This window comes from Falco peregrinus, chromosome Z (genome assembly GCF_023634155.1).
Source record: "Falco peregrinus isolate bFalPer1 chromosome Z, bFalPer1.pri, whole genome shotgun sequence".
Classification (NCBI taxonomy): domain Eukaryota; kingdom Metazoa; phylum Chordata; class Aves; order Falconiformes; family Falconidae; genus Falco; species Falco peregrinus.
The window spans coordinates 30,053,563-30,078,300 of record NC_073739.1 but is presented as its reverse complement, the minus strand read 5'-3'; the positions used below and the strand labels follow the sequence as shown (position 1 = coordinate 30,078,300).

Sequence of the window (24,738 nt, the reverse complement as noted above, 5' to 3'; positions counted from 1 at the left end):
ATGATTTTGAAATTCCATCTGCAGCATTTTATAGTAAAGGTTAATGGATATGGCAAAACTTCAAGAAAAAAAGTAATTATGAACAAAAGAAAGCAAACAGGATAGGACAGACAAGCATACTGCAATGAAAAGGACTGGTTTAGATATTCTCATGTGGGAGATATCCTATACAACCTCATACCCATTCTCTTGGTATAGGTGGACAGGAACAACTCTTAGTGAAAATAAACCTTCATGAGAAACTGTCTGTATTTGCACACTGAACTCTGTACATCTGGGGGTAAAGCTCACTCATACTGTCTGAAGAGAAACACCCTTAAGCCTGTGAGTAGAAATTCAGATAATTGAAATTCCCTACCCCGTTAAGAATTAAAGGCATGCTACTAAGACTTTACATGAGTAGCCAAAAATTCATTTTATGATTTTATATTCATAATGCTAGATTTAATAGAGGAGTAAAGATGTGGATGAGTGAATCAGACTAGGGACAGAAGTGCTGTAGTATCTCAGCTTCCACAATGATTAGGACTTTCTTTCCAACTGCTAGTTTGAAGGCATGTCCAAGGAAAACAATTTCTGCACCACCAATCTTCATCATTCCTTAGCCTTCAAACATTTCAGTAATTCTCAGGTTTTGCTGCAATTTCCATAAGTATTTGCACAGAAACTTTGGAGATTATGGTGATATATGATAAGAAAAATCAATTTAAACTGTCACATGCAAATCTACAGCAACTAGGATACCTGCAAACTACCCTCTATATTACAGAATTATGAAATTACTTGGGTTGAAAGGGACATTTAAAGATCATCTAGTCCAAATGCCCTGCAATGAGCAGGGGCATTTTCAACTAGATCAGGTTGCTCAGAGGTCTGCTTTGTTTATTCAGACCAATTCAAATTTCCCAGACTGTTTCCATTTTCTTTGATGACAAATGGAGGTTAAACTTTCTTGATTTTGTGATCATCAGTGCAGTCTCAGGAGATGTTCCATTTCTCAGTGTCCAGCTGTACATTGGAAGGATGCTTCTGGTCCCCAAGCTTACGTTTCCCAGACTGGTGGGAACATTCCTCTCGATCATTTCTAGCCAGGCACCTTTATGTCTGTTCGCACCTGCCAGCTCCTGCTTATCAGCTCGTCAGCCACCAGTGACCTCACAAGCACCTGCACAATTACTTAAAATCGTTTCACTTCAGCTATATTAGAGAGGTATTTGACCTTTGTGAGGAAGAGGAAAGGCATTCAGGTTTGCTGTAGCAGCCATCAACTTCAAAATTATTGCTCTGTAAAAGCTACTCCTTTACTTATGCCTAAATTTTAATTAAAGCACCAAATGGAATTAAGATGGCTCTCAGAATATCAAAACCATAAAGTAACTAACTTAAACTCATGCAAAGGCCAGAAAAATATCTTGCATAAAGAAGCTTGAAAAAAACTTTGAAAATTATGTATGATTTCAAAAGTATCAAAGAATTATGTTGGTACAAAATAATTAGTATTTTCTAGTATCGATAGTATGGTACTGCCGAATAGACATGAAGTAGATGCTCTTTTCATTATTTTCTCTTTGTTTTCTCCATTAAGAATAGACCAAACTGTTTACCACTAAAGCAAAAAATGCATTGTTGCTGTCATGACTTTCTGATTTCAAAGGGCTTTTGGGTTTGACAAGAAAATCCTAAACATTTCTGAGCAAAGGCAGCATTTTTTCTTCCTTTCTCCATCACCATTAAGATTTAGGATGACAGCCTGCAAGGTTGAAACCAATAACTTCAAAAATCCCTAGTTCTGTAAGTCAATTCTTTCAAGCCAAAATGCTCATTAAGAACATTTGTCTTAAGATTTTTATACCTAATGGATGCCAGTCACACCAGATTTCATGGGAGAGATGTTCCAAACAAATGATGTCTTCATTCACCTCTGAGGCAAAGGAAATATTTAATCAACTTGTAGTTACAGGGCTGAACATCAACCACAAAGAAGATCCAGCATAGGGTCAGCAACCACTGCACGGGGAATCACATATACTGCTAGGCTGTGGACAATCTGTATGGCTGGGTGATACTGTCTCTCCCTCTCAAGTCACAGGTAGATTCCTCTAGGTGATTCTTAGTGTAATTTATCTACAGCCTTTACCTTCCTTTTCCAGCTAGATGAGAACAGCAGTAGTGGAGACAACACAAATCATAGTAGCACACAGGTCCCCTTCATGCTCTCAAATTCTCCATCTCAAAAATAAGTATCAGTTCCTGGGGGGTTGATTCTCTAGCTCATGAACTTGTTGAACAAACATCCAGGCCACTGGAAACTGTGGAAAACAATCACTCAAGTGCTCCTGTGTGCTAGGACAGAGGGAAGCTCAAAGGTTATATGGAGGAATTAGCACTGTACTTGTCAGTATGTGCTAACACATCTCCTTAGGAAGCCTCTGCTGAGTGCCCTCTGCACAGCTGTAGACAGACCTTAGGCATGGCCAGTCTTACAGGACAGCTGCAGAACAGAGCAATACATGGCCTGGGAAGAGATTTTTCACTATAAAAGGGTATTAAGGAAAACCAGACTCTATTGTTCCAGCTTACAAATGCCAAGTAGAGATATTAATTTTTCGTGGTTCCTACCTGTAGTGATGCTACAACATGTGGAAATGAGTCATTTCCCTTTAGTACATATGCAAAACCCAAACATAAATTTATTTTGGACAGAATTATTCTTCTCTTGGAGAAATATGACATTGCATCAAAAACAATTTTTACAAGAAAGGATCGGTTTTGAGGAATCAGTGTTATCATTTAAACTTTGTGCTATTTTGTAATGCTTTATATTAATGAAAATATAATGCTATGATGATTCATAGGTGAATAAAATAGCATTTTTCATGTTTGAAATTGTTTCAGAGGAAATCAAATTATAGAACGAAAAGTCTTAATATGAGCAAAATCTTAAAAATCTTAGTGTCTTCACATGAAACCTTTTAGGTGAAGTCAACAAATACTTTTAAAAAATACAACTAAAAATGATGGGTTTGGTACTCTGGCTTTCCTGAGGATGGGAAATGTTGCATTACCTCCAAAAAATATGAAGCATGAGAACACTTTCATTTTTTTTTAAGGTCCGCCCCAAAGTTTAATATCAGAGGCTGTATTTGTATCATTATCTGCTTGGCCTTTGCTCATGCCACCATATAGTTAATAATGCAGAATCATGGACCTAACCCAACAAGTTACTGAAACATTTTAAGTACGTGAGCCACCTTGCTGGTCCTAAAGTCATTACTATGCAGTCACATAAGGATTGTTTTCACTGGACCACATGTTGGTGAAATACCAGCAGGCTGGAGTCCTGATTCGTTAGATGGAAAGAGTAGGGAAAAAAATGCCATGGCCCTTGGTATACCCCACGCTCACCAACTGCATGTCAGGAAAAGACTAGACTCGCAATGCCATCGACTTCCTCCCCATCTCTTCCCTTCCCTATTCCTTCTGCTTTCAACCGGCAGCCAAAGTAAGTACATGATCTAGAAACATGCTGGTAATTCAATCTAACTCTAATGGCAGTAAGAGTGTCAAGGACTATTGAGTGAAGCTGGACCTGCAGCTAAAATGTCAACTCACCAAAAATATGGTTAACATTTCTTATGATGAGCTAACCATTGTTTGCTAAAATTGAACCTATCTATCTAGTAAATATCTAGGCCACAGAATGATTAAAGCAGTAACACCTCAGTTAAGGCACTTGCAGACATAACTGCTGATCTATGGGTCAGTTGTGGAACAAATTGTCCAGGAAGACAGCTGCAATCAAGGTGTGAGTGGTTACCTTTAGATCAGATTTAGTACTGACTCCTTAGGAACAACAACTGATTTATCTGGACTAGCTAAGGAAATACAGAAGGAGTTTTGTGGAGGTTACAAAGACAATTCAAAGATTTCAGGCTGGGACCAGCAGGAGATTATCAGTGCAGAGGATCTTGGAGTGAAAATGAACTGCCTCCAAGGTGAACGTCTTTTCCATTAACGTGCCAGGCAGGATGCCCCTGGTACTCCCATACTCTGTTTGGGGATTCAAAAGACCAACAGAGTGGTCTTCCTGACCTTAGCAGGCTGGGTTTACCAGAACACAATAACCATGACATTATGCTACTAATATTTACCATGATTTTACGCTGCTAAATTTATTATAGTTACTTGCTAAGATAATTACTGTTATTTACAGAATTGTATCTGCTATTGTCATGATTGAACTACAACATTTTACAGTCTCCATAAACTATTAAATACAGCTATGTATATACCTTGCATAGTCAAAGCTTCTTTCATGACTGGGTATTTTCACTGCACACTTTTCTTCCTTCCTAATACCTGGATAAACATGGAATGAGGACTGGTGCTTTTAGTACTGCACAGCTGCCTGGCAGCTCAGGCTTGCAGCTGCAGGGCAAGTAAAGAAGATAAACAAAGGTCCTTGAAGCAGAGAAAGGAAACCTGTTCCCTTGGCCAGCTTGGTGTGTTCACAAGTCTGACTAATGGAAAGTTCATCTGACTTAGGGTGTGCATGTGAAGCCTACGGCAGGCAGTGGGTGCAAGTAAAAGTTGTAGTGCCTTGTTATTTTAAACTCATGCAGGTTTGGATAGCAGGAATTTTATAATGCAACAGCACGCCCTAGGTAGACCTGTCTGGCCAGCACTTTCTGTGGCTGTTAACAGCTGTCAACTAAGTCTCTTCCTCTATGGTTGCATCTGGGTGATGGAAATCTAGAGGTATGTATACAGGAACCCTGCCACACAGCTGTGCACCACCCATGGTGCTAGGCATTGCTCATGACTGGTTGTTTTCATTGCGGACAGCTGAAAACATTGCTTTTCTTTCACTTTGGAAACGCTTTTCCCTCCCAAGATGCTCTGAGAGCTTAAAATTGGTTTTCAGTCTGCATCCCAAGAAATAATACTGCATGTTAGCTAACACTGAGCTTTAGTTTCTGGGTAAAGGTTGGTATATGAATGATGTTGGTTACATTTCTCTTCAGAGAACTTTTCTCCCCTGTGGTTTTTTGTAGCTGCTGGTAGTACTGAACAGGTGTGGCAGATATAGCCATCTCTGGAATTACTATTTTATTTACCATCTGAGCTTTCAAAAGGTACCTAGAGACTTCAGTGCTTGTTCCTTATCCTGCTTCATATACTAATTAAGGGGAGACCTTTTCTTTTCTTAAACATCCCTGACTATTAAATTTAATTCACATTCCAATCCACAACACAATAAAGAAAGAATAAAATTATCAGCCAGACTTGAAAGCATATGCTTAGAGAAGACACTGAGAGAGCAACTGGCCCACCCTTCCACCTCAAGGGTTAACTTGACCCGAACCAGTCTTTTTCTTAGAGACCTCAGCTGATGAAGGACTCTTACCTGCTCTGGAACTTGATTACCCTTTACAATAATATACTTCCCCTCATGTCCAACCTGATTCTTTCTGAAATGACTTTTTTAAAAGAAAATAATCTGGAAAACTGAAAAGACACAGCTACTGCAAAAAAGATTTATCTTTCATTTGTCCTTCTGGGCTTCATTTATTATATGTGCTGAGTTGCGGTTGGTGGTTTGTTGGGGTTTTTTTCTCTTCCATTACCAAAGAGAATACCAGCCTAATTAAGATCTTTCCATCATTACCTCATGGAACCTTCTGCCAGAACTATATGTAGGACTGAAACAAATTGAGAGCAACAAGCAGGGTTTAGCTCTGACCTTTAGCTCTACAACTGTGAGAGTCTGTGGTACAGAAAAAGACTCCATATGTATTTAATATATACAAGCCTGAAGTCTTTTACACAATTTCATTGGTCTCTCTGTGACTAAGCAGGCTGCCAAGCACATTTTTGGCTTCAATTTTAGGTGACAATAAGGCAGTGTTCAGCTAGAGGCTTAGGAAAGTATCTGCCATTGAGATGGACTGTGGTTTTGTCTTTTTACTGATGCCACAGCATTGCTTACAGATCTTTCTGTGGTGAGAGTGCTGCTGTGTGTTTATGTGGCAATGGAAACAGCATATTTTTCTTCCCCTACATCTATTCCCTTCAAACCCCTGAGTTGGGGATGTTGCAGAGTGAGAGAAGGGTTTTGCTGCAGGAGATGACAGTGCTGAAACCCAAAGTCCCAAGGACTCTGTTCTGAGCACACAGACCTGCTTGGATGTGGACTTGTCCCAGTAATGTGCACTGGGTCTTCTTCCACCCCAATATTAGGGATCTCTTGATTTCATTCATGTCTCTTTTTTTGTTTGTTTGTTTTTGTGGGTCTCCTTGTCCTTCTGGTCAGTTCATTTATCCCTGGCTTGATGTCCAAGGAGTTCCTATGGAGAGGGGGAGCGGATTAGTCCCAAGAAAACTTCTGTGGAGGGCTTTTAAGATATTTGAAAGGAGGACACTAATTTTGTCCCTCAATTTATCCATTTAAGTTCTGCGATACAAAGTTAGAACTACCCAGACTGCCTCAGGTAGCTCAGCCATGCTGATCCTGGATAGTCTCTGTGCTTTATGAAGAGTAATAAAGAATCACAACATGCCACATGGGGGAGTGTGCAACTTTCCAGCTGTGGTAGAGAATAAAAGGTCAGAGAGAGAGTGCTGGGTGTCTCCAGTCCCTGCCTGGGGCGCGGGGTGTGGGGTCTGTGTTAGTGGAAGAAGGCTGATTAATAATGGAGAAGAACAAGGCAACGAGGAAACTGCAGTCCTAAATTACATTGTTCAGTTGCATGTGAGCCGAGAAGGAATGCAACTCAAGAGACAGGTGGCAGACAGAGAGAAAAGAGGACAACAAAACTTCAGGAAGCGGGCAATTAGGTGCAAAGGCAGACATATGGATATATGAGCAGCTTCTGTTTTGTGCCTCATCTCTACTGGAACAGACCTTCCCAAGCCATCTGACTGGGGACTGTCAGTTTTTCAGCCAGGTTTCCTGCAGATGCTGTTTGTAGACATGGCTGCTGTCCTTTGAGTCCTTTACCTCACCTAAGGCTCCATCTCCCCACAAGTTCCCTGTGGCTACATGTGCCTTTCCACTTGCAACACAAACAGACCAGATGCAGATGTGGATTTCAAAGGTCTCATCTGATCTTCATCAGCGTCTCATCAGCATTGTCTGGTGACACCGGGGGAATCTGACAGTCACTACATTCTCCCCTACGGCAACGTGGCTGCCTGAGAACCACACACTTGCTTTCCATGCTGATCAGCTGTGGGTTTGCAACATGTTCCTGTGGGAATACGCATTGTCCCCAGCATCCAAGAGCAGTGCTGCCCAGATCAATAGACATAAAAGTTGCTTTTCTGCGGTCCCACAACAGAGACCGTAGAACATAAAGTCCTGCTCTCCTGAGCAGATCTGTTCTGTACTCCACAAGCCTTGCTACTTTACCTTGATTGGAAGTAATCACACATCTGTCTAATGTTTACTGTTTATGTAACTGTAAGTGAAAACAGAGCTGCATCTGGTTCCTGGTTACAGAAGATACTGTGAATTTGCTCTAAGATCAGATTAAAGGGAATCTTTCCATTGGTCTCAATGAAGGTAGGACCAGACATTTCTGGTTAAAAGAGAGAGATGGGAAACTTGATTTGCCTTGATCTACTATGGTTGCTGAAGCAAAGTGGCCATTTCAATGTAATCATAGAATCATTTAGATTGGAAAAGAACTTTGAGATCATCAAGTCCAACCTTCAACCCAGGACTGCCACGTCCATCACTACACCATGTCCCTAAGCACCACATCTACGCATCTTTTAAACACCACCAGGGATGGTGATTCCACCACCTCCCTGGGCAGCCTGTTCCAATGCTTCATCACCTTTCAGTGAAGAAATTGTTTCCTAATACCCAATCTAACCTCCTCTGACGTAACTTGAGGCCATTTCCTCCTGTTCTGTTGCTTGTTATCTGGGAGAAGAGACCGACCCTCACCTGCCTACAGCCTCCTTTCAGGTAGTTGTAGAGAGCATTAAGGTCCCCACTGAGTCTCCTCTTCTGACTGAACAACCCCAGTTCCCTCAGCTGCCACTCAGAAGACTTGTGCTCTACACCCTTCATCAGCTTTGTTACCCTTCTCTGGCCACACTCCAGCACCAATATGTCCCCCTTGAAGTAAGTAGCCCAAAACTGAACTCAGGATTTGAGGTATGGTCTCACCAGTGCCCAATACAGGGGGACAATCACTTCCCTTGTCCTGCTGAGCACCATTTCGGACACAGGCCAGGATGCTGTTGGCCTTCTTGGCCACCTGGGCACACTGCTGGCTCATGTTCAGCCACCTGTCAACCATACTCCCTCAGGTCCTTTTCCACCAGGCAGCTTTCCAGCCACTCTGCCCCAGCCTGTAGCATTGCATAGGGTTGTTGTGACCCAAGTGCAGGGCCCAGCTCTTCTCCTTGTTGAACCTCATGCAACTGGCCTCAGCCTATGGATCCAGCCTGTCCAGATCCCTCTGCAGAGCCTTCCTGCCCTCCAGTAGGGCAACAGTCCTGCTCAACTTGGTGTCATCTGCAAACTGACTGACAGTGCACACAAACCCCTTATCCAGGTCATTGATAAAGATATTAAACAAGACTGGCCCCAGTACTGAGCCCTGGGGAAGGTCAGACTGACAGGCCTGTAGTTCTCTGGATCCTCCTTCCTGCCCTTCTTGTAGGTGGATATCACACTGGGTAACCTCCAGCCTTCTGGCAACTCCTTGGTTAGCCAGGACTGTTGATAAATGATGGAAAGTGGCTTAGTGAGCTCCTCCACCAGCTCCCTCAGTACTCTCAGGAGGATCCCATCCAGCCCCATACACTTGTGCATGTCTAAGTGGAGCAGCAGGTCACTAACCATTTCCTTCTGGACTGTGGGGACTTCATTCTGCTCCTTGTCTTTGTCTGCTGGGTGCTCAGGGGGCTGAGTACCCAGAGGGAAGCTGGTCTGGCTGTTAAAAAGTAAGGCAAAGAAGGCATTAAGTACCTGTCTCTTCCTCACCCTTTGTTGCAATGTTCTGCACTGCATCCAATAAAGGATGGAGATTATCCTTTTGTTTCTCATATATTTCTAAAAAAATTCTTTTATGTCAGTGGCCAGCCTGAGTTCTAGTCAGGCTTTTGCCTCTCTTGCCCTGCATAACCTTGCAACGTCCTTATGGTCCTCCCTAGTTGCCTGCCCCTTCTTCCAAAGGGGTAAACTCTCCACTCTCCTTTTTTCCATGAGTTCCAGCCAGTTCCATTTTGCTCACTGCTCAACTGCTTGGACTATGCTAAGCTGTCCCAGTCAAAAATGCTTCTTTCCCATTACTACATTCAGGTGGTGTGAACTACAATTTGTGAACAAATTTACTCCTCTTTGGTAAGCAAGACTATGAGAAAGAACAGGCATAGGTATCACATATCATGAATTTTTCAGAATACTGAGAAGAAAACATGTTTTATCTGTGTTTGCAAATATATTAATTTGCTTCCTCTTGTGTACAAGGCATCCATATTAAAACAACACCCTAATGCATAATGGTCAGCCTCAGTGAGAGGGAATGTGGTTTAGGAAGTTTCAGGAGTGGATGTAATTAAAATACTGCTGAATAGCAAAGACTTTGTCTTGTAAATAGAGGAGAAATCTCTAAAGTGAGCAGATAATAATAATAATACCTGACTCATAAGAAAGACCTTAGGATCAGAGTCTCCAAAATATTGATTTTAGGTACCTGGAGTGTTGACTGAAATCACTACTGTAACTCATGACCACAGGAACCAAGATAAGTGCTGTACATATTGTACTCCGAAGCCTGTTAGGGCACTGGGAAAATCTCTCCCCTAGAACCCAACTCACAGCTTCAATTAGGAAAGTCTGGGTCAATTCTATCCTTCAAAGCAGTTGAGACAGGATAATAAGAAAAAAAGTTGCATATTCCCCACTAACAATTACAGCTTAATTGTATAGGTTACAGCGAAAATTTAGATTTGCTCTATGATCACTAAGATGAGGTCAAGCTGCAGAAGGTTCCCATAAGAACAGAGGCATTTTCCAGTGACGCAGAGCAGGTGCACTCCTAGCCAAGGTATGATATGATATCTTGGGTTTCCAATGTCTGCATTTAGGTTTTTCACAAAAACCCCCACAAACTTCCCAGAAACCAATGGGAGGGACCCTGGAATGTGCAAATGCAGTTGCTTGTATAAGTTTAGAAGAATTTAGGTTACAGCTATGTATCTGACAGCATAAATAAATCCATAGGATATATCTGTGTTTATGTGTGCATTTTGGAAGATCAGAACATGGAGTATAAGCTGCTCCTCCTCCTTCCTGCCTCCTATAATTTCTTCCTTTGCCAAATGAAAGCTTTCCTTTTAGTACAACACTGGTAAAATTAATTTCCCAGGATGCTGCAGTAATTTAGATTTGATATAACTGTTTATTTTCCTTAGCCTCTCTTTACCATATGTGAAAAGCTTTTTTAAAATTATTTTTTAATTAATATTTTTGCTTTATTTAGTGTTATTTTGAAAACTCTGGTCAAGTCAGTGTAGGTCTGGGCTTGTGTTTCAGCAAGAATCTAATACAAATGCTCCAGTGGATGAGGAGTGGTTCACCGCAGGATGAGGAGTCAGCTTTATCTTACAGGGCAAAGTATGGTGAAGATGCAGATAACTGCCAACAGAAATCCCCCTCTCCAGGGGAACAGGAAACTCACTGACTGCTCATGAAGCTTAGAAATCATTATCATCCTGCATTGCTAGGTTTGTGCTTGCTAGGGTTCATCGTTTCATTGCCTTATTGATCACAAGCACTTTAACAGTCTGTAGGTTGAAGCCAGCTGAAATTCAGACTGAACCCTAAATGGCTGATTCATTTCAAGTCCAGCTCTCAGTAGACAAACTATGTGATCTCTGTGCATTTGATCTCATTGCAAATCTCTGGGAGCCACTAAAAGCAGATTTTTGAAAAAAACAGTTGCTGAATGCCAGTTTTGTTTCTAGCATGGTGCATCTATTTCTCTGTGAGCATGTCAGCTCTTGCTGTTATGAACTTTAGGTTGTCCTTGGCATTTTGTAGTGCACTAAAAAGTGCTCTTGAATATGTAGGCATGTGTTACCAGCAAAGCAGCAGGTAACAGAGCTCATCGTGGCTGATCAAAAAAGGAATTTAGAAAGCATTCTGGAAGTGATATTGTTCTACATGATTGAAAACATGCTCCAACTAAATTTATACTCCTTGCTGTAGTTCAGCACTGTGAGGGGCAGTTCCATTCAATTATACTCTTCTATTAGATAGTAGATTTGAGGGAAATGAAAAAGATTAAATTCTATCTAAACAATAACAACAGATTATAAACATAGCTTAATTGTTACATAAGGAAAGAAATCCAAAATATTAGAAGAGAGCTAACTAACAGACCCAGATATACAAGAAGCCTTCATATCACCACTGCTGAGAGTCCTGGGGCCTAACATGGAAGGAAAATAGTCCCCTAGATTCACATCTGGGTATGCATCTGCAACTTTTTTGCCAGCTTTCTGTGTGACCTCTATGGGAGAGAATTAATTTCTTCTTGATGGACAGAGAACTTAAGTAAGATTTACCCTTCCAAATGAGCTGCAATGAAAGACTCCGCACTGAAATACAGTCATTGCTTATAGTGATGCCTCACTGAAATACAATAAGTGGCTTCCACACCATTCTCATAAGGTTATTGAGTCCTCAGTAACTCACGTGGGTTGGTAGGATGAGTTTGACAGGACATTAACCTTCCTCAAAGTTTTCTCTAAGTTTTTTCTTTTTTTTCCCTTCAGTAACCTGCACCAGTGTTTTCAGTGCTGACTTTGCTGACAGCCCAGGACAATGTAATTCTGCAATAGTAATAGCTCAGGACAGATTAGTTAGGTGATTATCTTTAGTCCTTGCTGTGAGACTATTTAATCTTTGTCATCAACTCCTTGGTGATTCTTCTGTGTGGAATAAATGCTGCCATACACCATTGTGGCTAGGATCTCATTAGCACACCCACCCTGACAGTACATCTGTGGAGACCAAGGCACTGCCACAAGCTCAGAGCCAAAACTCAGTAAAATCAAAGGCAGATAATCAATTAGTCTCAAACCTTTGACATACACTTCCCTCTGCAGTGCAAAAGGTACTTCTCAATCCCATTAGCCAGCAACAGAGAGGAAAACTCTAACATCAAAACACTTTGAAAATGAGAACACTTTTGACACCCAAAAAAAGCAAGTAAAGAAGCATGAGTGTTTATTCACATGCTGTAGCCCTGCACAGGGATATGAAAAAATGAGGGGTAAGTCACTTACCTTTCTCTAGCCCTTTTTGATCTGGCAAAGCAGCCTCTCCCTTTTGCAATTCAAGGTACTCTTCTTCCCAAGAGGTTGTGCAAGTCATGTTTATAGTGAATGAAAGTTGATTGCGGAGAATATCTGGTGCATCTTAACAATCCAACTGAAGAGCATTAACGATGTTACAGTGCTAGAGGGACCCACTCTGGCTCTATACTGCTGCAAGGCTGGATTGCTATTACAAGCTTGTAGAACTGCTGTACCTGTGAACAGCCACTACACACAATAAAGCTCCCACCATTGCAACAGCCTGCAGCCAGCCCTGGGCTAATATCTCAAAATCTGCATTGGACATGAAGTGCATGTTTCACATTTCTTTCAGGTGAAATCAGCTGTTGACCTTTTCGCATTCTTTCTGTTGACTGGCTGTGGTCAGAGAATAGATGTTTAGCCTTGTCGGTGATACGTGAGCAGGGGCAGATTCCATGAAACTCACAACTCACAGCAAGCTAAGAGCTGTACAGCTAAGAGGAGAGACAAACCTGGTATGGAAGACCTTGCTAACTCTACTGTACATTTTTCATACTCATGCCTTTGCTTTATGGCAGCAAGATAAAAGAGTTTCATCTTGCCCCTACCTGCTTCTATTTACTGAAGTAAGGAAAGGATAAGGGAAAGCAGTTACTATAATAGTTTCCAAAGATACTTGAGCTCTTGGTTGTGACCTGCAGTTTTTCTTGCTCTCTCCATATATGCAGGACCTCATAGCAATTCAGATGTGAGGGAACAGAACAGCTTGTTGGGTGGAGTCATTCATGCTCCAGACAATGAGTCAGGACAAGAGTGACAAGCCCATTTTCTTTCTCTCTGGATGTGATTGGGTGCTTTTTATCTTTCACAGGAATGAATGGTGTCTTTTGCAGCGCCATGTTGGCTTTCTGTTATGTCCATTTCAAAGAGCAGCAACTCTGAGTACTCACTTACATGATAAGTGTTATCCAGCCATGCTCATGTTATCATCACAAGCTGGGCAAATGAAGGCTGACTATTTCATATTGTCTGAGCGATTTGGCATCATTAATGAGATTTTTAGTACTCTTGATGAGGGGCAGGGGTATGTGGCATGAAAGACAGCCCTTACAATCACACTGAAATTGAGCCTTGGATGATGTGAAGTGGCGGGGAGTGCCAGAAGGAAACACATTGGTAATTGAGCCTGCACATATATATGACTATACACATCAAAACCATACTCAGCTGATCATGCTGTTCCATGCCCCCGACCACTATTTAGCACCTTTCCATAATCTTCCCTTCGTAATATATGTGCATGCCTAACAGAGCCATGATGACACCAAGCTGAGCAGGACTGTTGCCCTACTGGAGGGTAGGAATGCTGTGCTGAGGGATCTGGACAGGCTGGATCCATAGGCTGAGGCCAGTTGCATGAGGTTCAACAAGGAGAAGTGCTGGGCCCTGCACTTGGGTCACAACAACCCTATGCAATGCTACAGGCTGGGGCAGCGTGGCTGTGTCCTGGTTTCAGCTGGGACGGAGTTAATTATCTCCTTAGGAGCTAGTTCGGTGCTTTGCTTTTGCTTTGATGTGAGACTTTTCAGTTCCTTGGGCCTTGTTAGTGAAAAGGATGGAGGGGCACAAGGAACTGGGAGGGGGACACAGCCAGGACAGCTGGCGTAAATTAGCCAAAGAGGTATTCCATACCATGAGGCATCATGCTTGATATATATACCTGGGAGGCTGGCTGGAGCAGGCAGATGATTGCTGAGGGACGGGCTGTGGATTGTTCAGCAGGTGGTGAGCAGCTGCAGTGTGTGTCACATGTTTCATTCTTCCTTTCCCTTTGGATTTTATTCTTTCCCTCTCCCTTTTCATTATAACTGTTATTGTCATCATTGTTATTATGTTGGGTTTTTTTTTATTTTTATTCTATTTTAATTATGAAATTGTTCTTATCTCAACTGAGTTTTACATTCCTTTTCAACACTTCTCCCCATCCCCCTGGGTGGTGGAGGGAGTGCTGAGCAGCTGTGTGGTACTGAATTACCATCTAGGGTTAAACCACAATAGGCTGGAAAGCTGCCTGGCAGAAAAGGAGACAGCGGTGTGCCCAGGTGGCCAAGAAGGCCAACAGCACCCTGACTTCTATCCAAAAAAGTGTGGCCAGCAGAACAAAGGACATAATCGTCCTTCTGTATTGGGAACTGGTGAGGCCACACCTCAAATCCCGTGTTCAGTTTTGGGCCCCTCACTTCAAGGGGGACATAGAGGGGAGCGTGTCCTGAGAAGAGTAACAAAGCTGGCAAAGGATGTGGAGCACAAGTCTTCTGAGGAGTAGCTGAGAGAAGTGGGGTTGTTTGTTCATGGAGAAAAGGAGGCTCAGTGGGGACCTTATTGCTCTCTACAACTACCCGAGGGGAGGTTCCTCTTCAGCAGCAAGGTTCCTCTTCCCTTTTCTCTCTCTCTCAACCTCCCTTCCCTTAGGCATAATCAATTCCTTCTGCAGAAATGGAAACAGCCTAGGAATACATTTCGGTGTTGCTAATGAAAGCTGGTAATAGCTGTGAGATTCACCATAGCATGTCCCAACAAGTTCCAATGTATATTAGTCACACGCTATCATTTCACAGCTAACAGCTAGCATGAAGAAAAAGTCTTTTAAAATGAAGGTCAAACTACCTTTATTTGATTGAATATATCTCTCGGTTTACTGGCATGGATTCAATTTAATGTAGTTTCAGGATAGTCTTTCTGTAATTCTTATTTCCTTACAAGACTTCTGTTGCTTGCCAGATCTTAGCTCTCTGCAAATGTGGAGCCTATCCCTGTGAGGAACTTAAGATGAGCTTCACTAAGTCATGCTCTTGGCCTTTTTTGGAAAAGATAGATATGTCTCCCCTGACTAATATCAAAGACCTTCCACAGAGTTAACAGCTTCCCAGTCAGGATGATAATACTCACTACCTGCCCCTCAGTTGAGACATCACAAACAAAATTATTATTTCAGCTGGGGAATGTGCAGCAGGAGTAGATGAACTCCTGAAATGTCAGGCCTGATGGCCCACTTACTATTTATCCCTGTTTCCCTCAGTGACCTGTGGACCTTTTCCAGTGATGCTGTGTAACTGGAGAGTTCCTGCAAGTAAAAGTTCAGGGAACAAGCTTTGGCTGTTTTTCTCTGCACACCCTGGGCCACAGTGCAGTAGGCTCATCTCCTTTCTTTGGGTACTGGTCTGGCACCACTACTCTCATGCAATCTGAGGCCCTCCCAGACTGACTCCTTGAAGGGAGTTAGTGGGTCTTGAACTTTGAATGGTTGCAGGGTACTCAAATCTCATCAACAGTCAAGTTCTGGAGAGCATTTTTGTTTTCTGGGGAGAATTAAGATTTTTCTACAAGAATGAGCTTTCATCAAGTATCACTTTATGACTGTCTGAAGAAATTATGTCAGTAGTTGTGTGTTGGGACAGTCTGTGAAACTGAACATTGTACGTCGCCAAACACAGCCTTCTGTTGAGATTTGAGCAGAATAGTTGTGCTGTGGTTTGAACAATGGACCCTAATCAGGCACTTTCCTTTATGCCCTCCAGTATGACACAAAGCCCAGACACATCACCTAGAGTTGGGATGAATCAGGATGAATTCTGAAGTAGAACATATGGATTTGTGGTACAGTAATTTCTGTGCCCACCAAAAGCAAACATGCTTCTGTCTTTGAGTTTTTCATAAACAAACTAACACATTTTTTCCAATGAGGACAATTTAAAATACAAGCAGTTCACATCCCAGACTAAGAATGTGCCATGCTTAGTATAAGCCAGGACTAAGCAGGGAGGAGAAGGAGTGGGAGGAAGAGGGGGAGGGGAGACAAGACATAATCACCAGAACCAACAGCCCAGACTTGCTCTCTTCTTTATATGTAGTAGACGTTAAGTCACAGCCTGGGATTATAAGGGAAAGAAAGAAAAAACCTACAGAAAAATGAGCAGCAGGAATGCAATAGTAGAGCAGAACTGCAATACTGTGTTAGATCAAGGGGCCTGTTGGCAGGATAGAAATTTCTGCTTTAAGAAGGATTGCAAGAATTAGAGTAATATTAAGTAAGCTTGCCTCTGGCATCAAGGACTTTCAACCGTCAGCAGTTCAGGGACATACAATCAGAATCATAGAATCATTTAGGTTGGAAAAGAACTCTGAGATCATCAAGTCCAACCTTCAACCCAGGACTGCCAAATCTGTCAATAAACCATGTCCCTAAGCACCACATTTTTCAAACACCGCCAGGAACGGTGACTCCACTACCTCCCTGGGCAGCCTGTTCCAGTGCTTCACCATCCTTTCAGTGAAGAAATTTTTCCTGATATCCAATAGAAAACTCCCCTGGTGCAACTTGAGGCCATTTCCTCTTGTCCTGTCACCTGTTATCTGGGAGGAGAGACCGACCCCCACCTGCCTACAGCCTTCTGTCAGGTACTTGAAGAGAGCATTAAAGTCCCCACTGAGCCTTCTCTTCTCCTGACTAAACAGTTGCCTGTTTAGCAGCCGGTTTCTTCAGCTGCTTTTCAGAAGACTTCTGCTCTAGATCCTTCACCAGCTTCATTGCCCTTCTCAGGACACGCTCCAGCACCTCTGCATCCCTCTTGAAATGAGGGGCCCAAAACTGAACTCAGGATTCGAGGTGCAGCCTCACCAGTGCAGATTACAGGAGGACAATCACTTCTCTAGACCTGCTGGCCACACCATTTCTGATACAAGCCAGGATGCTATTTGCCTTCTTGGCCACCTGGGCACACTGCTGGCTCATGTTCAGCCACCTGTCAACCAGTTCCCTCAGGTCATTTTCTGCCAGGCAGCTTTCCAGCCACTCTGCCCCAGCCTGTAGCATTGCATAGGGTTGTTGTGACCCAGGTGCAGGACCCAGCACTTCTCCTTGTTGAGCCTCATACAACTGGCCTCAGCCTATGGATCCAGCCTGTCCAGATTCCTCAGCACAGCATTCCTACCCTTCAGCAGATCAACGCTCCTGCCCAACTTGGTGTCATCTGCACAGGTTTGCATTTGGGCTACCATCTAGTGCTTCTCCATAAATGGATATAATGTCTCTTCTTTTTTAATCCTGTTATATTTTTGCATTTCCCATGCTCTTGAAAGACTTCTGACATGATGCTTGGAGCTGGATGCACATAGAGCAGTGCAAGACACCTGAAACTGTGACAAGTTAATAACGCTTGCAAAACCCTATCTTTCTCCTACTTCACTGATGATTTGCCTAATACCACCCTTACTGGGGATCTCTGTGATAATTTGTTGAGATGGATGCAAGTGTCACACATTCTTCTGAGTTTCCGTGTTGCAGCATCACAATTCAGGTGCTCTTTCAATCACAGCTAGAGACTGAGCTACCGCATTAAGATAAAATTCCAGAAAGCATGGAAGAAAGAGTGAGTGTTGTGAGTGCATGTGACCATTCTTTAATCTGAAGGAGCATTTATCCACTTAAAAAGCTATTATTCAACCAAATGTAGCACAGTTAGATACTCTGCTAATTGTTCATTACATATATTTAAAGACTTATGCATACAGCTAAATCTACAATCACATGGAAGTCAGGGGTCTACCTTTATTCAGAGTCAGCAAAGAAGTTTGAGTCCTGGAGAACATGCCTGCTAACTGGCTTCTCTTGCTCAAAGACATAGTGCTGACTTGGGACAGCATATGCTTAAAGAAACACTTTTGAGCATGATCTTTCCATTCTGTATGTTTTCAACTTCAGAGGCTTTTTAAAAACCAAGTGACTCTTCAATATTTAGTGAAATCAGTTCTTTACAATCCAGCATTTGGCGTCTGTGTCTTTTCTCCAGGCAAAACTGAAATGTGCTATGAATATTTCTACAGTGTGTGCATGTCATGACTACTGGTTAATTTACAATTGGCAAATGAAAAGGTCAGAAATGTGTCAGCTCTCTGTTATGTTTTGAGACTGCATAATTAGAGGATAAAAAAGAGATCTTGGCACTTCACGAAATACATATCAGATAAACATTAAATATATCCTATATTTTACCATGCTGGTCTTTATGATTGAGTTAAACATTATGGTCATAATGAGACTTTACTGAGCTTACTTACACTGGTGTGAAAGTACAGGTCAGAGCTGGCTTTCTAATTTTCCATTCTCTGAATGTACCAGATGTACTTATTCTAATTGCTATGCTTACCCCTTTCTGAGTTAAACACATCCATGTCCTTTACCAATGTACATTTTATAAATATTAAAGGCACTGGGGCAATATTTTATCTATTACTTTGTGTCCTCTCATCATAATACAAACTTACATTCTTAATATAAGATTGCCTTTTCAGCTGTGATTTCAAGCTAACTTAATGCTCCTAAAAAGATCAATCCATTCCAATTAACAGTAATGAAAGTCTTTCAATGATTTCTCTGAGCAGGGGATCAGGCTCGGGGCTGTTATTTCTTCTCCTCATCTCTGTTAAATTGATTAAATTTTACAAATATTACTCTGCTAATCACTTCACAGTAATTTGCATTTGCACAAGGGAGTCTGTTTTGCCTAGTCTGCCAGGTTCTAACTTATACAAGGGCTTTGCTTTTCTCGACACCACACGAATAATTTCTCAATCAGATTTCTTTTCTTCTTACAATATTGGAAATCAGTGGGATTACCATCTCAGGCTGAAAAGCCATACAGTTAAACAGATACAGGAGTTCCAGATACATGGGATTTTTTTTAGCTTTGCCACTAAACTGTCATGTCATCCTGATGATGTCACCAAAACCATTTTGCCTTCTCATTCTTTGTCTTTTCTCTGCTGTCCTGAACTCTTTATGACCAGCTATTTAGACCTTATTTTGCAAATGTCAATGGTAGTTTTGCAATGCTTTAACAAAACTCAAAGGGCATGATACTTTTGCTGTTTTGGAAGAAACTCTCCATGTTTGATTTTCTTCTCCCTCATTGAAATCGTCTTATTAAAAAAAAAAAAAAGAAAGTACTACATGAGAATGAGTTCCAAACAAACGCTGAATTTATTTGTTTTACTAACATTAAGACATTCCACTTATACTGGTCTTGTCACTTGATCTCGACAATGAGTACTTGTTTGAAGAGAAGTTTCAATATTAAAGAAAAGTATTTCCTAAGATAGAGCTGTTTCATCAGGCCAGAAACATTCCATTCTTCTGTTACTAGACAAAGTCTTTCAAATGGATATATTTTCTTCAAAGATCTTCAACATCAGTGTTTTCAGCAACATTTTCTTCTCTGACAACTCATTGATGAGATTTTCAGAACTATCCACAGCACACATTCTTCTCACTTAACAGAGATTTTGCTTCAGGTCTATAATGCTCCATTGACCGTAACAGAGATATACTTTAGGAAATAAGCATAAATTTATCTAAAATTTATCCTGCAGCTGTCTGTTCCTCTGGGAGATGGGAAGAATTTCTTCCAAGAAGGCTGCAAGCCCTTACTCCCCTCCCTCTCCTCCCTCATGCCAGGAAAGGGCAAAGAAAGCATTCAGATTTCAGCTAACTTGGTGATTGGATTCTGGCAGCATCAATGGCTTAAGGGCAGCTAAGTGAACTGGAGTCATTAGCAAGCAGAGCTGTACATCTACCCTAACATCATTCAAAGCACAAATAGTTGTTTCATTCTTGCCTTCAATTGTCTGAGAGAACACAAAGACATTTCCTACTGCAGAAAACTTATTTTTATCATCAAATGCATTTTCCCCCTTTTATTCCTTGTTTAAATAATTTATATATATATATATATAAATAATTTATTATTTCAACAATGGTTCTGAGTAAAGCTGCAATTTTTGAAAGAATTGGATCTGCCTTTATTTCCATCACCAAACCTCAGGTTTGATGGCTGAAATGAACTCTGCCCACAGCATTGTTATTGTCACATGATGATTCACCTGAATTTTTCATGGGATGTTATTTCTTGCTCTTAATCTGTTGTGCAGAAAAGGAAACAGATTTTCTGTTCTTTCTGTATACAACCATCTTTATGTCCTTAACAAAAACATTCATTAGGTCCAGGGCCAAGGACTAATAATTCACAAGACTTGGAAGCTACTTTCTTGATAAGGATTCTGTTTGCAAAACCTTTTATCCATTTAGTATGTATTTGAAGCTAACAATTCAGAAATGATATTGTGCCAAGCCTAAGAATGTCCTGTTACATTATGAACCAAGCTTCTAACTGCACACAAGAATCAATTCTGTCTTCCAGCTTCAGATGGTCAAAGGTAGTCTCACTGGTATTATCTTATCTGTATTTCTTTTTCTGATGTATCCACCTAACTGGCCCAGTCTCTAGTATCCGCTGTATAAATCATCTAAGTATGGTCTTTTCATGTCTGACCTGTTATCTAGCACCACCTTTGGTTGTGAATGACTTTTTACATTTTTCATCTCATATACATTCTTTGTGTTTCCTGTACCCAGAAAAAAAAAAATTTAGATCCTAGAAAAGCTGGCTGTGCAGTTCTCTGTTGCAACATAGTGAGCCATACCAGACACCAACTTACAGCCCATCTTGTATGTGAAGCATGAGAGTATCGGTTCAGAAGTATTTGGGATCATTTGCCTCGGAGCTGACTCAGAAAGCACAGGCAACCCACCACATCACAGGAGCGATGGGGAATTCAGCATATGGTGCCAAGGAAGGGCTGGCCAGAGTTTAACCTTACAGTCTTTCCAACCACTAATAAAGAACATTTCTGTTCCTCGACGGTCTAGACCACAGGCATAGCAAGTTGGTGGCATGCATCCCAGCTGTTTCCTTGCATCAGAGTGGTGTGGACATCTGTATGTACAGAGGCCCAGACAGGGGCCAAGCTGGGTGGAAATACTCTGGCTAATCAGGGACAAAGCTGTTTGGCAGAGCACTGTTTTTACATTCATTTATAAGCACTAATGCTGTTTCTATTCAGATCAGAAAGGAGAGGGAGGAATTACTGACTAGCAGCCAGGAGACTGTAGCAACATGGAAGCAGCTCATGCTCCTAACTCTACATAGATGGAGTAAAGGAGACTATGGTATCATGCTCATGGTCTGAAGTACAACTATAGCGTACTTTACATCTCAGGATTGTAAGGCTGAGGTGTATCCCCAGAGCCTCTCTTGTGTTTAAGCTCTGTCAATAGCACTCCACTTTGTACCTGACAGAATCCAGCAGCTCACATCACACACAAGCCTGCTGTCCAGAAAGGTACTGAGGACTAAGAGTGATTGGCAGCTGCACAAATGTCCTTGGGAACAGGTGGCAATTAACTACCACCATGTGCACACTCATTTATTTTTTTATAGGGAGAATGCCTTTAAACCTTGGCTTTTGGATTTTCCTTCTTTAACTTGCTTAAGTTAATGACTTAAGTTAAGCAAAATTTTAAGTTACGACTTAAAGAGTCAGAGGACAGAGAAAATATTGCCAACTCCACTTCATATATAGTGAATGTTTCTAACCATGTAAGAAGATCTTGGATACAATATCAGGTTCTGCCATTTTCTTATCAGTTGACATTTAGTGATACTGTTTCAAGAAAGAAAAAACACCTACAGGCTGTGTGAAAAGCAGTCATGGAGCAGAAAGGCTGATATCTTGCATCAGATAAACCATAAACAACCATCTGATGCACACATACACAAACAAAACAAGTTTAACTGTCCACACAAAGAGCATTGCAAACCTTCCTCCTTTACAGTAGGTGCAATATCTATGGCAAAACAACTCTACTGATTGGTTCAGAACAAAGAATCAGAGCACACCAGCTCTTACAGAAGCAAAAGAAAGGGAAAATCAATCTTTAGTTGAAAAGATGAAAAAAGTTGTGATTAACATAACAATATCATATTCCTGTATTAATCTGTACATTTGCATTTAAACAAGTTAAATACTGTAGGACATTTCTTTGCAGTTTAAAAGTTCTAAATAAAATCATCAGTTACTTTAATTTGTAGCTAATATTTTCAGAGCTTTTTTCAGTGGAAAAAAAAATCCATGCATGTATTATCTTATTGAAGCTTATAATCAGCCACATACTGTGACTTTGAATTAATTTCATTTCTTTTTTTTTTTTTTTTTTATGCTCTGGCAGTAGGAGGCAGAGGGTGATGTGGAATTCGAATTCAGTAAGGGACATAGACTGCAAAGAATCTTGCACATGTCTTTGCTACGTTCTGTGATGGTCTTCACAGTGAGACTGGTTCTTAAATGCACAAGTGGTAGGAAGCATCACAAATGTAAGTTCTGCTGTCATCATTAAAATAGCAATCTATAGCAGAAACATTAACAACGCTTTTCTGCCACAGGGTATTTTCTCTTAGCTATGATATCATTATCCTAAAATGTTCTGCCTCTGATCTAAAGGCATCTGGCTGATTAAAGGAGCTGGACAAGGACCCAGAGTATTACAAAATGAATTTTTCAAGTAGGATGGGGGAAACCACCCACCAATCTGTGATTCAGGCCCTGTCATATGCCTAGCCTACACCACACCCCTCTCTGCATCTGCTTTTCCATTCAGTTTGGCACATCTGTCTAGCAGCGCCCTTAGGACAGGGATAACCCTGACACCAAGTGCATGCTGTCCTTCCCACGTGGGACTGTAGAGGCAAAACAAACGATCTTACAGCCCTGACTCAGACAATGGCTGGAAACAGAAGCCAGGCTGCTTCTTGAGACTGAGATCATCTTTTCCAGGCTCAATGGAGGTGAATTTATCTCTATTCTTATGTATTACTTCACCTTTCACTCTAAAGCACCACTGTAATTTCTGTTTTTGAAAGCACGAGGCTGCTTACCGGGGTGGTACTTACTGTATTTTGTAGATTATAAAGCCACTGCAACTCTTGAGTTTTCCCAAGCACTAACCATAACTACAAAGGAAGTCCTTGCCTTTGAGTTCCACCTTTGTAAATCAGGAAGCATCAGAAGTTTTAGCCGCTGTGATCAGGACTGTATTGCATGTAAGACTGGAGGATTTTACAGGAGGGAAGCTGCATTTAAGAGCATGATCACTGGAAAGTTCATAGACTACCTGCCTTAATCAGACGAGTGAAGGCAGTGTTATGTTTTATTAATCAAAATCATGATAAATCAATCCAATGAAGCCTTTTGTTAGCTCTGCACCAACTTATAAATTAGTCTATTTCTACTGAAATCCTATTGTGCAGCTTCCATTTTGGTTTTTCATTCATATTGTGAAGTTGTTCAGTGTGCCTTTGAGTACAGTAAAGACAGAGAGACCTGGTATCTCTTAGCAAGACCCAGGTGCTTTAATAACTATTAGTCCACTTAGCCAACACTTCAGAGCTTTCAGGTTTGATTTTAATTAGAGCAGCTCTGACATTTTCAGTACTTTTTAAGCAACAGCCTTATTTCATAATCATGATGCTCTGATTACAAAAGACTGCGGGAGCAGGAACTGTGCAATGCTTTTGCAAAACAGCTGCACTAGGGAAGAGCCGTAGTTTTGTCCTGTGGGATTCTTACCAAACTCCTTAGCTGTGCTTACCTGGTACTGACGCTTTGAACTTTTTATTTCAGGCTTCTGTCAGAATCATGTACCAACTTACGTGTGCACAACAGTGCAGGGATTACTGTATTGTTTCTGTGTCATCACTGAGCAAATGTCAAGGAATTCTAAAAAAGCAAAGTTATATTTTGTGTTAAAATTTTGCAGTGTATATGTCTGAGATATGGGAATGGATTTCATGTTCAGTGATATCAAGACAGACAAAACACCTTTTGTGGTCTCACTGCACCTGAATTACCCCCACCCTTTCAGTAAATCAATAGTTAGTTCCTCAACTCCATTTCACATCAGACTTGGAAGGAATAGATGAATTTTTACATTTAGCTTTTGAACTAAAAACTCAAATTTATTTCTAAACTTTTTTTCAAGCCACTAGAGGGGAACAGTCTATGTCAGTCAAATAAATCACTTCACTGAAACTAAAGTATACTTTTTTCATTTCTGGGCACCCTTACTAAAAGCAGACAACAAATCACAGACAATCTTTCATAGAGCTACTGTGGTCATGTCAGTGCTCTTATTCATGCTGCTCTGTGGTTAAGACACTTCCCAAGACAAATATTGCAGAAATAGGCAGGGAAGAGCTTTGAACTGCCTTCTCCAGGATTTCAAATATTGTCTCTGCCTGCCTCAATAACATACATGAACAGCACAGGAAAAACACAAGACGTGTCCAAATCACTGAGACTGGAAACAAAGATGTCTCATAACTGTCCATGTGGTGAGACTTCTTAAAAAACATGTCACTGAGCCTAAAACCTTTCACCAAAGAAGTTTTAATAGGAGTATAGTTTCATAATTTTGTTAAGCAGATTTAAATTATTTTAATGCCTTCAAATTCTGTGTTCCTT

The 24,738-nt window shown here is 41.2% G+C and overlaps 1 protein-coding gene across 2 annotated transcripts in view; it reads right to left on the bottom strand.

Moving 5' to 3' along the window:
• CPLX1 (complexin 1) overlaps positions 1-24,738 on the bottom strand; it is a 115,486-nt gene that overhangs the window by 5,279 nt on the left and 85,469 nt on the right. The gene's annotated exons all lie outside the window — the stretch shown is intronic.